This window comes from Lissotriton helveticus, chromosome 7 (genome assembly GCF_964261635.1).
Source record: "Lissotriton helveticus chromosome 7, aLisHel1.1, whole genome shotgun sequence".
NCBI lineage: Eukaryota > Metazoa > Chordata > Amphibia > Caudata > Salamandridae > Lissotriton > Lissotriton helveticus.
This window is the reverse complement of record NC_136068.1, coordinates 852,656,149-852,670,323: the sequence shown is the minus strand read 5'-3', so window position 1 is coordinate 852,670,323 and position 14,175 is coordinate 852,656,149.

Sequence of the window (14,175 nt, the reverse complement as noted above, 5' to 3'; positions counted from 1 at the left end):
CTCCTACCCAGTCAAAAGATCAGGGCTTGATCCATCACCATTTTTTAGCTCACTGCACCATCCCAGTTCAGAACCTGGCTACATGCAAATTAGTCTGACCCTGGCCCAGTGCATCATGGGAACAGGGCAGACCAAACTACCAAGCCAATTCTTTACTGGAAAGGAAACAAGCTTCCGGGGACCGGTTTCTGGCATTACAGCCGTCTTCGGCCCGGCTTGCTTGAATCCTGATGGTGCAGTGAGCAAGGGACTCACATCTGAGCATACCCTTCCACACTTGTGGTGGCCAAAACGATTCAAAAGGGGGTGGTGATGGACAGAGTATCTGAATTAAGCAGAACACTCCTATCCAGTCAAAAGATCAGGGCTTGATCCATCACTGTTTTTTAGCTCACTGCACCATCCCAGTTCAGAACCTGGCTACATGCAAATTAGTCTGACCCTGGCCCAGTGCATCATGGGAACAGGGCAGACCAAACTACCAAGCCAATTCTTTACTGGAAAGGAAACAAGCTTCCGGGGACAGGTTTCTGGCATTACAGCTGTCTTCGGCCCGGCTTGCTTGAATCCTGATGGTGCAGTGAGCAAGGGACTCACATCTGAGCATACCCTTCCACACTTGTGGTGGCCAAAACAATTCAAAAGGGGGTGGTGATGGACAGAGTATCTGAATTAAGCAGAACACTCCTACCCAGTCAAAAGATCAGGGCATGATCCATCACAGTTTTTTAGCTCACTGCACCATCCCAGTTCAGAACCTGGCTACATGCAAATTAGTCTGACCCTGGCCCAGTGCATCATGGGAACAGGGCAGACCAAACTACCAAGCCAATTCTTTACTGGAAAGGAAACAAGCTTCCGGGGACCGGTTTCTGGCATTACAGCCGTCTTCGGCCCGGCTTGCTTGAATCCTGATGGTGCAGTGAGCAAGGGACTCACATCTGAGCATACCCTTCCACACTTGTGGTGGCCAAAACGATTCAAAAGGGGGTGGTGATGGACAGAGTATCTGAATTAAGCAGAACACTCCTACCCAGTCAAAAGATCAGGGCTTGATCCATCACCGTTTTTTAGCTCACTGCACCATCCCAGTTCAGAACCTGGCTAGATGCAAATTAGTCTGACCCTGGCCCAGTGCATCATGGGAACAGGGCAGACCAAACTACCAAGCCAATTCTTTACTGGAAAGGAAACAAGCTTCCGGGGACCAGTTTCTGGCATTACAGTCGTCTTCGGCCCGGCTTGCTTGAATCCTGATGGTGCAGTGAGCAAGGGACTCACATCTGAGCATACCCTTCCACACTTGTGGTGGCCAACACGATTCAAAAGGGGGTGGTGATGGACAGAGTATCTGAATTAAGCAGAACGCTCCTACCCAGTCAAAAGATCAGGGCTTGATCCATCACCGTTTTTTAGCTCACTGCACCATCCCAGTTCAGAACCTGGCTACATGCAAATTAGTCTGACCCTGGCCCAGTGCATCATGGGAACAGGGCAGACCAAACTACCAAGCCAATTCTTTACTGGAAAGGAAACAAGCTTCCGGGGACCGGTTTCTGGCATTACAGCCGTCTTCGGCCCGGCTTGCTTGAATCCTGATGGTGCAGTGAGCAAGGGACTCACATCTGAGCATACCCTTCCACACTTGTGGTGGCCAAAACGATTCAAAAGGGGATGGTGATGGACAGAGTATCTGAATTAAGCAGAACACTCCTACCCAGTCAAAAGATCAGGGCTTGATCCATCACCGTTTTTTAGCTCACTGCACCATCCCAGTTCAGAACCTGGCTACACGCAAATTAGTCTGACCCTGGCCCAGTGCATCATGGGAACAGGGCAGACCAAACTACCAAGCCAATTCTTTACTGGAAAGGAAACAAGCTTCCGGGGACCGGTTTCTGGCATTACAGCCGTCTTCGGCCCGGCTTGCTTGAATCCTGATGGTGCAGTGAGCAAGGGACTCACATTTGAGCATACCCTTCCACACTTGTGGTGGCCAAAACGATTCAAAAGTGGGTGGTGATGGACAGAGTATCTGAATTAAGCAGAACACTCCTACCCAGTCAAAAGATCAGGGCTTGATCCATCACCATTTTTTAGCTCACTGCACCATCCCAGTTCAGAACCTGGCTACATGCAAATTAGTCTGACCCTGGCCCAGTGCATCATGGGAACAGGGCAGACCAAACTACCAAGCCAATTCTTTACTGGAAAGGAAACAAGCTTCCGGGGACCGGAACTGTGCACAGAGACTAAGGTCATCAGCGAATTGTGGTGTACCAGAAACTCACCTCAGTACCTAGAAAACCCCAACCAGCTAGCATCAGAGTCACATTAGCTCTTCGTCCTATAGCAAAGTAACCAATGATTAGACAACCTAGAACATGTGACTTAGGACACACAGGAATGGTGGTAATGGAGAACACTCTTTTGTTATACTCTCATACCAGTCCACAACAGGAGTAAATAAGAGACACGGGCAAGGTTAAAATATTTATTTTAACGACATGCTCTGAGGTGCAGTATCTTTACGAACATAAGCAGACATATGATTAAAAATAATATGGTCAGCATTGTTACAATTCCATAAAATACAAAGGGAGAAATCATATTACAATGATGGTGAAAACAGGTCTTATAGTGCCTAGTTATACCACCCTCCCTATTTAGGAACTATGTTTTATAAACTAAAGAAGGTCTCTTAGGCTTCTAAGGGGGACCCATTACCTCTCAGCTCAGCAAGAGTGAATCACATCAGGATCAGCAAATGCTCTCTGCATCACTGGAAACGGAAAATCTTACAAATGTGTGAAATCATGGCAACTGTGTAATAATAAAGGTGCCAGAATCTCAGTTGGTTCGCAGCTGCCATTTGTTGTGTCTAGAAAGCGTTAGCCGATCAGTTTGAACAACAGCCAATATGTTATGATAACCTTGATGGTCTCAGCACTCACTGTGCAGACTAGGGTCAGGATGTAAGTCTAGGGATGTCGAAAACAAGCCTTTCTCGTGTGAAGACATTCACGCAGCCTAACTTACAAAAACAGCTATATGCAGTGTTGTGTGCAAAAGCAGCAAAAGGAAAAATGGTGTTTAAACTTCCAATAAGCCATGCTAACATAACATGTGTGCAAACCAGGCATAGCCCACACTACATGCTCCCTTGATCGGAAAACGCACAATAAAGTGGGCAATATTTGTAGAACGCAGAGTTCAAGTTCGAATGAGACAGAACCAAGTTCAGAAATTTTGCCAAACATGATAATTGGGAGTAAAAATCTGAATTAATAATTATCAAATGTATGAAAACATTCATCGGTGGCCATGGTGTGGAGAATACATAAAAAAATGTGATGCACCATACCCAATTTTGCGATTCGGTAACCTGTTATCGAATCGCAAAATGGGTTTGTGATTCACAATTTGGAGGGGCGTGTTTAGGGCGTAGCTTGAAAATAGCGAATCTTAACAGTATGCAGGAATGTTTTATGACCTTGAATGCGGTCGCAAAACATTTGCATATTACGACCTACTTCAAGTAGATGGTAAGACATTCTTTAGGACCCCTTCCTACTTGGGAATGTTTCGTATAAGCATTTTTAAGAGCTGGTAGTGTTTCCTCAGACCACTGACTGCCTCTTAAAAAATTAAAAGAAAAGTTTTAATTTTTCTTATTGTAAAGCATATGATTTTCCTCTAAGGAAATGATATGCTTTACAAAAACAATGACTGCTTTATTTAAAAGCAATATCAGACATGGTGGTCTGCTGATCTCAGCAGGCCACCATCCCTGTGATTTTTGCGATTCTTAGTGGACTCAAAGTGCGACCTACCTCATTCTTATTAATGAGATAGGTCATTTGCAACCCCATAGGAATCGCAGAAAGTGTCCTGCACACTTTCATACATGCTGTTTTGCGAATCTCTAATTGTGAATTACAAAAATTCGCAACTAGGGAATCACAAAACTTTATTTGATCAATAATCTTGTGCGGGTCGTATTTGTTTGCTGCCTGGCGATTGTAACAGTAAGCTGCGCTGAATACCATGATTAGGATTGTATTCATACAGATCAGTTGCTGCTGGCGGTGCTCCTTCAGTGAGCTGACCCTCTCATAGGGGCTTAGATTTCATAGCCTGGTCATGTATGTGAAGTAACTTAACCAGTTTGCAATTCATATGAGGGTCAAATGGATCAGGCCCTTTAAAGATAGCAGTCCTGCAGGATTGTATTCCTCTGTCCAGGTAGGATTTCCTCAACAAAGTGACATGTGCTGGATAAAGTTTCTGGCAGATTCATATCAGGTGGATGAGATCTTTTTTTTGACTGCCACAAAGGCGACACATTTTAGAGTCAATGTTTTTCCACCATGGAGCATCTGCAAGTGAGGGATACTTTCCAAACTGCAGTGCCATTAGCAGTTTTTTTAGATGTGTTGAGAAAGTTAGATCGAGGTAAGCCGCTGGTTTGAGGACTTTATAGTTGTTGAGTACTGTCCAGGAATGGGATCTTCAGCTAAAAATGCTTTTGTCCAATAATAGATAATGGAGTTTTGCAGCCTTGTTTAATGCTAGCTTAAATGTTGTGAAGGGCAGATTTTTGTTCCAGAGATCCAAAGTGCAAGTGTTTTTAAGTGCATTCTGCAAAAAAAAGAGAATGTAGTGATCTTTTCCCTTCCACAAGTTCTAACCAAAGTGCCTCGCTAAGGCTGGAGTTTTGCAAGTTTTTTTATGCATACCAAACCTTTATTGATCAATAGAGTCTGCCCAGTGTTTCGTTCATTGGACTGAATTCCAGGCCCATTTGTGCTGGCAAAGCAGTTTGAAGGAGTTTAAAAACCTTTTGAAGATACTAGTTGTTAAGAAGAGTTGAGTCTTTTCCGTGAAAGACTGTGCTTGCATATGTTAAAGTAGGAAGTGTTTTGGCTGATATTACCAAAATAACTTGGTTTGAATGATGGGCCCTTCAGTATTGTTGCTAATGACTTGTAAGCAAAAGTTAATGCGCTTGCCCTTTGAGCCATGTGGGTTTTCTGTTCACGATGAGTTAGTTTATTGTCAATATTTGTAGCTAGACACATGCTCCAAAGATTTGCCTTCTAGACAGATACTGTACCGATGGACTGGCCAATTACTGATAAGCATTGTTTTTGTTTTTGTTATGTTGATTTCTAACTTATTTACTGTTAGAAATTCTTCAAGTTCAGTTAATAATCTGGTTAGACCAATCTTAGTTAAACTCAGTAAGATGATGTCATCAGAAGAGGCAAGTTGCGAGAGGGGTAGAGTACCAAGATGAGGAGAATAGGAGTTAGTTGAATTAAGTTTTACAGACAGGTTGGATGTGCATAGATTAAATAAATGTGGGGCAAACACACTTCCCTGCTTCAGGCCCCTTATTCATGTACAGTTTCTTAAAACTCCAGAGCCGTCCCCAAGTTTGACTCTTACCCATGTATCAGTATTAAATAACATTAATCCTTTTAAAATTCTTTCTGGGACATTTCATGCTCGTACTTTGGCAGAAAGAAGTTTCCAGCCCACACTATGAAACACAACTTTTAGATCAATAAAGCAGAGATGCAAATTCTGTGCGTTTTTCTTATATTTCCCTGCTAATAGGGAGATAGATAAGATATTAGAAATAGTTCCAATCCCCTTTCTAAAGCCCGCCTGATTTTCAGGGACCAGGTGGAGTTCTTCCGACCATTTGACCAGATCCTCCAGTACCAAGGAGGCATTGTATTTTGATTCAACATCCTGTAATGCAAGGCTGCAGTTAGATGGATTATTTCTGTCTCCTTTGTATATTGGTGTTATAATTGATCCTTGCCAGCAGTCAGGAATTTGATTTAGGACTCAACTTCAGCGAAAAGGTTCTCTAGTTGAGTGCTCCAGAAAACTGGATCATGTATAAAGATGGCTTGGGGGACACCATTGGGCCCTGGAGCTCCGTTGTTTTTGTTTTTGTTTATCAGACTTGTTATAGCATCTGCTGACGAAGGGGAATAGTTTATGTTAGATTCCCCTTGTTGTCTAAGGTTCTTGTTCGTCCCCTTTGCGTGTATGGGTTTGACACCAACATCTAATAGATGAAGATAACTTAGGAGGACGTGCCGTTTTTACTTACTTACTTACACTTGAGAAAGCTGTATACTGTCTCCCCACAAAGGTCTGCATACCCCCTGTAGTTAGTCTGGAGCCAGGGAAGGTAAGGCATGGCATCTGAGCACTTCAAAGGCATGCCTCTAGCAGCTTCTCCCCACTCTGCATAAAAGAAAGACCTCAGACACCAACTTTTCAGTACAGTTCTGGAACTGTAGATACTCTGCCAAGACTGTTGTGCTGCTACAAGGACTGCCAATCTGCTGGACTGCTCCTCTCAAGGAACTGCTGCTCTGAGGTGCTGACCTGCTGCCCAAGGGCAGGTTGGCTGGCTTCTGACCTGAAGCTTCAGGAACAAAACAGGCTTCCAGCAGCCTTGCACCTGAACTATGCTATCTATAAGTATACCCTGCCACGTGGTGCCACCCCAGTCCTGGACCTTCGGGAGTAGACTTAAGGTGCTTTGCCAACTACTGTGGTACCATCGAAACCAACCCATCTCCTCTGTGGCAAAACTCCGAACAGAATCGGCGTATCTCTGCTATTGTGGGACTGTACCCATCACAAAGACTTGTCTCACTGCCACAGCCCGCGTCCCCTTTATACAGCCACTTGCTGACACATGCTTGGTGCTGGCCTTCACATTTTTCATTCACAGCAGCTTCAACCATAATGCTGGACTCCCCATGGCAGCCTTGCAGCTCTTCGGAACGGAGGCATCACCCCGACTGAGTGACACATCCTCGACGCAGAATTCACATCGCAAGCCCTGTCAACGGGATCTTCGTCGGCGATGCAGGTCCTCACCTTGCAGCCTCACCACATCTCAGAAACTGGCGCAACCCTCCGTTAACCAGGACTTAAGGTATTCTGTTCAGTGGGCCTAACTGGGTCCCTGGAGCCGGTCCACGCTCCATCGTGGTTGATCTGATCTTGCAACTTTGGCCCGGTCTGGCACGTCCTGTTATCCACGGTTGGCTCTTTACAGCTTCCTGCACTATTTGTCCAAAACAAGTGTCCACATTCAATATCTCTGATTCAGCTAATTGCCTTGTTTATTTATTAAATTAAGCTCCATCTTTCTAACCGAGTGTGGTATCTTTTGTGTGGTGTTTTCACTATATTACTGTTTGAAGGGTTGCACAAATACTTTACACATTTACTCTATGTTAATCCCGACTGCTCTGTGCCAAGCTAATATGGGGTTGAGCACAGGTTTTTTTGGGGCTTGCTTGTGCCTCACTATGACTGTGGTTGCAGCTTGACCAGGGCTCACAGCCCAGTAAACCAGTAACCAATTTATAACACCTCAGCCTAAACTTCCATATGTATTCTGTTACAATATAGGACTGTATTTACCTGACAAGCCACCAAAATGCTGTTAGAAGATGATTAGCACTTTTGATTGAAGAGTGTGGATTTAAAGCCAGGCCATTGTGGGACATGTTTTAAAAGCACATGATATGCAGATAGATGCTATTATTGTGTGACATATTTAAACTTGTTTATGAAGTGGACTGAATTGGAGTGGGAGATAAAGTTGGTTATACCTGCACAGCATTGCGGTATACGAACAGTGTTGGCTTAAGATGCATGCTGACCAGAGGGTTCAGCACATAATTTTGCTGCTGGTTTGTGGCAGTGGGTTGCTGTCAAGCAGAGCAAGGAGGTATTAGAGATAGTTTCATATATACTGTACCTAACATCAAAGTGTGACTGGACTTGCTTCAGGAAGGCAGTGCAATGTTTTAGTGCCTAGACAGAGAAGATGGTTCTACAGAATCAAGGCTTTTTCAAGGGTAGGGATGCAAGCAGAAGGGCCATTTTACAGCACATGCCTCTATTTTGTAATTATATTTGATGTTTGACTGGAATGAAGGATGTCCAGTGCTGTAGATATCCCTCTTGCCAATGCAAAGTGGCTTAAAGGAGGATCGTCTAACCATACGTGCCCATTAAACAACGTGGATGACTGGCTGGTGTTATAATGTAGCCAAGGTGTATTCATTATGTTACTGCTGTCTGGTGTATGGTTTGATATCTTTGCAGTAGGTAAAGTGCTGCTCTTAGAGTTGGTTTGTGTAGTCTAGGGGCAACAGGATAAAGATGATGGTAGCCCAGAGAATCAGTGGAACGCAGAAGTGCCAAAAGTGGCCTTGGAGCGCTACAGTGGTAAAGTAGGCACTTCTAGATACTTGGTTCTCTTGAGGAATGAGTAACATAGTGCAAGACATGACTAGTTCCAACATTTCTTACTTCAATAGATGTCATGAGTGGAGGGTCAAACTCCAGAAACACCACATGTGCACCTCCACTCGAGCCTCCCATACCCCAGTACCTACCTCGCCACACCCCGTCCCAGAACCGCAGACTCCTCGCCATAGATGCAACTACCCCTCCCCCTAACGCGCCGATGGACGCAATTGTTCCTTCCCCTCTCTACCCTAGTTCTTTCGCCACTGTGTTGGCTCCGGTATTTGTTTATTTACTGGTCACGTTTCCCGGCCAGGCCCTTTATTGTAACTGACGGAGACGTCCTGCATGCCGTGACAATGTCGCGGAATGACACGTACCTGTAGACATATTGCACCTCCGTTGCCATAGCCTACCACAGCGCAACAAGTACATGGGACGTAGGACATACCCGAGATAATTGGCTTCTGACACCGGGCGCACGAGCCTGCACATGGACCCCCACCTCAGGCGCCCACACATATGTCGTAGGAGCTGGAGGGTTCAATTTACACTAGGCCAACAGACGCTTGGGATTACGCAGCAGTAGCCGTAACCTGACGTTGTCGACTCTATGTACCAAGGCTTTGCATTAGTGAGCTACACCACTAAACAACTGCCCGCAGCAAAGTGGCATCACGAGCACAAGATCATCGGTACCTCTATTCCCAGTCCACAAACTACCTGGTAGTTATTGCCGCCTTTTGTTTGCATTGTGGACATGAACTAACGCTCATATGGTGCAGATGCCAAAACTACAATGATGTGACTGAACCAACAAAAGTCCTCAAAATCTACAGACCTGATTGTTATCGTGCTGTGTGTTGAATGATGTTTCCGTGTTTTCCTGAGCTACGCCGCCGGACCCCAGGGTTGCCGGCTAATTGGCTGTGTTATCTTACCAGTTTTTTCCCTTGAATGTTCTTCTCTGATGCCAGCCCCTGCGGATTGCAGGCTATGTGCCATATGCAACTGTGTTTTTCTTCTTTGAACAATAAAGGTCTTTTTAAAAAATAAAAAAAAAAGAGTGGAGGGTCAAAAAACGTGGGCACTTCATCATAGATTGGATTTTCTTTTATTCTTTGCAGGTGAGGATCTTGGCTTTACATCTGCTGAATTTCAGATTGTTCAGACCATAGATTAAAATTATAGCTCAGAGGCAGTGGTAGGTGATCAATCCTTAGACACCATCAACCAGTGTGCAAATAAGCTGTTGTAAATGGGGGCAGAGTGGTCATGCTGAAGTTTCAGAGAGGTAGTATGTCTTACTTAATTCCTCATTCCTTCAGCCTCTGTAGGATTAAGTTGATGATTCGTGGCAACTGAATTTCTGTTGGCTATAGTCTTTAGACTGTCCCATATATAAATCAAGGCAGAATCAGTGCCTCTGCTAGGACAGACACCAGTAGGTGAGCATTAAGAACATTGTTTTCTTCCAAGTAGTTGGGGCTATTAGTGCAGGCAGCTCTGTTAACCTCCAAAAGACTATATGTGATTGATTAGTAGTTGAATCTTTTCATTGGTTCGATGTGCTTGATGATTTGTTTGATGTATCATGTCTTGAGGTTGCTGGGACAATGTATGAGGTTGGAGAATTGCTGATGAATGTTTTTGTTGAGAATGCAATGATTGTGGTGAGGAGGATATCCTGGAAGGCTTCGTGTACACAAAATTCCAGCATTGTGCCACTCAGACCTTGAACAGGCCCTTGAATTAGGAGGCAGGGAGTTGTTCAAAGTTGCACAGGTTTTACTGTCTTCCTGCTGACATCATCTTGCGACTTAGTGTTCCAGAGTATTGGCTCTTGAGACATAGTATTGTATGATGGAATTGAGGAATTTTGTGTGAACTCCCGATTTGTGTCAGTGCATCCTAAATTATGGACAGGGCCGGACAGGCAGTAGCGGGCACCGGGCAATCCCCCGGTGCGCCGCACAGGTGGGGGCCGGTTTGGGGCCCCTGGGGGCCGTTTTTGTTACAGGACCTGTAACAAAATCGTCTGAAAACCAGCACTGACAACGAGCTCGGTGACACCCACAATCCCCCGGGAGGAGGGGGGGGGGGGCGCCGAGCACTTTGCCAAGGCCGGTTTTGTTTCCCAGTCCGCCCCAGGTTATGGAAACTTTAGTGTCGTACCTTGGATGAGATGTTTGCTTTTGAAATCTGTGAGTTACTTTCTCTGATGATTTGTAAGTTATTGTGTGACATCGAAGGCATAGTCCATCATTTGGGTGTTTTAATTTCTTTTCATGTCACTCATTATCAAAATTAGCCATGGTGGTTGAACTCTCTAATACAAGGAACTCATAGAGGTGTATCTTTGTTGAAGTACGTTAGCTAGCCAGTAAAATAGTTACTTCACTTCTGTTATGTGTTTGGTTGGTGAGGAAGTAGATATGTGTGTTTTGATTGCAATGGTGTTACACTTGGGCTAAGGTTTTTGTTGTTGTTGTAGTAGTTCTGCCAATGGGCAGGTTGACAATAAAGGAGACAAAACGGTGGTCAGATTTCCTTTAGGGTGTGTTCAGCTGAATGGTTTGACAAGGCAAGAGGCTTTAGCTTTAAGCCACAGCCTACTTTGTAACATGACTCTGCAACCCACATCAGATGTGGTCATCCTTTATGTTTGTTTAACATAGACCACAAACTTTAATGGTATGTGAACATTCACATGCACACTAGCCACCAAGGATTACATGCTGTATATGAATATATGTCTTTTACTAACACCTTATAATGATGTAAGGAATTATGGAGTAATGTGAAGACTGGTATGATGTTGTTTGAGATCATGTAAGCGACTTCACCAATGAGGTCATTTGAGATGTCCTCAGTGATGTCGTATAACATGTCATGAGTGGTGTAATAAGTGAGATCATAAGTAGTGCATGAAGAGGGTACAAGTTAAACTTAGTTCATTAATATACAACTAGTAAAGTTCAGTGCTTTTTGTTATTTCAGCACTTAAATATAACGTCAATTTAACCTTTGCGTTTTCAGTGAATTTCAAATTTTTTTTTAATGTAAGCTAAGGCCTTATTACCATACCCATATCAATCAACCAATCAGGGTCTTGTAAAGCTCAGCTACTCACTCGTGAGAGTCTCAACGCACATGTCACTTTAATCATTGTTACATATATATATATTCCACTCACCAGCTATTTTTCTTACAAAAAAAAGCCAACTCGAGCCCAAATTCGTAAGTGTGTTGTTTATTTAACACAAAAGGCAAACGCACACCCGAGGCGTTTCAGTGCTATCGCACCTTAGTCATGGGTATTTTTTGTTCGTGCAAAATGAAACTTTAAAGTGAACATAATAATAGAAGTAGGACTACCTGTCCCAAAAACAAGTGATTCCGCTTATACATAGCAGCCATCTTTGACGGTCTCTCAGTCAATTAAAACAAATGGGATTCTGGTATTTGTACTATATAAAGTCAAAAACATAGTTTCTTGCAAGTTCATTAATGAATTTGACGTTATTTTTATTCAAATTCAAACATATCATGCTAGTACATATTGCCCCTGTGGGCTAATTATTCACTCCTTATTTACTTATTTACAATTCAGCCCAAGTGGGCAAAGTAAATCAAACTTAAAAAGATAATTGAGTACATTCCATTTTCCATTCTTTAACAATAATTCATACAGTCTATTCTTTTCAGTTTGGCTTTTCTGATGTATTTTCTTGATCTTGCCAAGCTGACAATATGTCTCCTACAACACATTTATAAAAACACGTGTGACCACCGCGAAAGTGCAATTTAAAAACAAATCTTTGAGCTTCTGTAATGACATATTACAGTAATATATACACCTGTACATACAATCTACAGCACTTGTATCAATAATCTCTACTTATTCAGCCTAAATGGATTGACATCTCCTCATCCTTATTCAATCCTAGCGGTTGAACTGTATCATACTTATTTACACATTTAGAAAAGTGCTCTTTCTGGGAACCTGCGACCCTTGGAAGGTGGCACACTGACAGGCAGAGCAGACCGGTAAATAATGAACAAAACACCAGTTGTAGAGCGTGCACTAAGGCAAAAACACGGTGGTACATGGACAAAAGGGGGATTTATTAATTCATAAACCCTGCTTAACGCGTTTTGACCTTTTGACAGTCTTGTTCAAACACAGAGTGCCAGGACAGAACGTCAATACATGAGTGAAATGGAAATCAACAAAGGACAATGCTTGGTACATTGTCATGATTACATAGCAAAAGCGGTGGCCATCTTGAAACATTGTACTATTTTAAACATACTCAGTCTTATCCAATGTGAAACTACATTACAAAAAGAAGCAATAACAGAGAGAAACAAACTTCCACATGTTCCCTGGTGCACACATGTTGTGTGGTCATATGCAAGAATACAATGAACAATGCCTGCATGCAACACTAAACATATAGAACACAGTAGGTGTATAGGATCGCCAGCGACAACTTAATTGACAATTTGACTTGTTTTGTTGGGACAGACTTGATGTAACCCTTCTGCTCAATTTTAGGTGCAGTACACTTTTCTGAAGGGACTAGTAATAGGAGCATAGAGTTCCAATAAAGTTGGACTGAAAAGGAGTACATGGTTAAAACAGCATAGTGCCTGACAGTGACCCGACAAGACAGTGTTTTGTGTATATATATATATATATATATATGGAAATCGTATCATGAGCGCGGGTGATGCTCCTGGTGGTATTCGCGATTCTGGACGGAAAAATACTAGCAACGACTTAGTGTCTGAGAGTACCACAAGAGTCAAGTGGCCGCAAGTGACTGGACATGTGTTGTGGGAGTGCCGGAATATCGATTGTGCCTGCTGGCAAGGGGAGGTGAAAAGGTGATGTGCATACAGGAAGGAAATGGCAGTCTGCAAGAAAATGCCACACACCTATTGATGCTCCTGAAACAGTGCACATGGAAAACAAATCCCAGAGAAACATGACAAAATACCATAACAAGAAAAAGTTAATAAACCCAATGTGAAGTTTCTTATCTGGAAAGTGTGGAATGCCTGATGGATGTTTCTGAAGAAAAGGGTGGGGAACCCGTGCTAGTTCATCAGACCAATTCGAAGGGTATCTTCCTTTCCTCCAGGGAAATAGACAGAAATGACATGTAAGAGCAGAGCAAAAGACCCCAGGTCCAAAAAGAAACATTATATGGAGGTCTGAAAGACAATAACACATCAACAGAAACCATACAAAGATGCTGAAGATTACGAGGCCACTGTGTGTACTAGCAAAATACTAAACAGATGAAAAATGGAAATGAAAGCAGGCACCTAGTAGCTGGGGGGGGGAGCAAAGGAGGGTTACATATTACGCCTCCTGTAGGTGGATTGCCATCTCTTCATCCATGTTTTGACCCCTGGATGGCGGGTCCCAAGACTGATGATATGCCTGGATTCTCTCTTCCTGAGTTTAAAGTACCCAAAACATACACCACAAAGGTGAAGCAACAAGTGAGGAACTGTTTGATGGGAATGTTAGCCTAAGTGATCTGGTTGGGGTATTCTTTTTTCATGCGGCTGCTGTGGCATGCTTTGTAGTGGCTGCTTGGGAAAAAACCCTGTAAGTTAACCCCCCTGCTTGGCTCACTGGCAGTGATGTCACTGTGGACCAGTGTGTCCCACAGGCTGCGTCCTTTTCTAAAGGTAATTTTCGGCCTATCTTGGATGGATGAACCTATTATAGGATCTTTGGTGATGATGTCCCAGTTGTTAGTAAGAATTTTCTGAACCTCACTGGAAGTCCCACTGTAGGTAAGTAGGACCCTGGAGGCACTTTATCTAGTGTCAATGGTGTTATTCTCCAGGGTCATG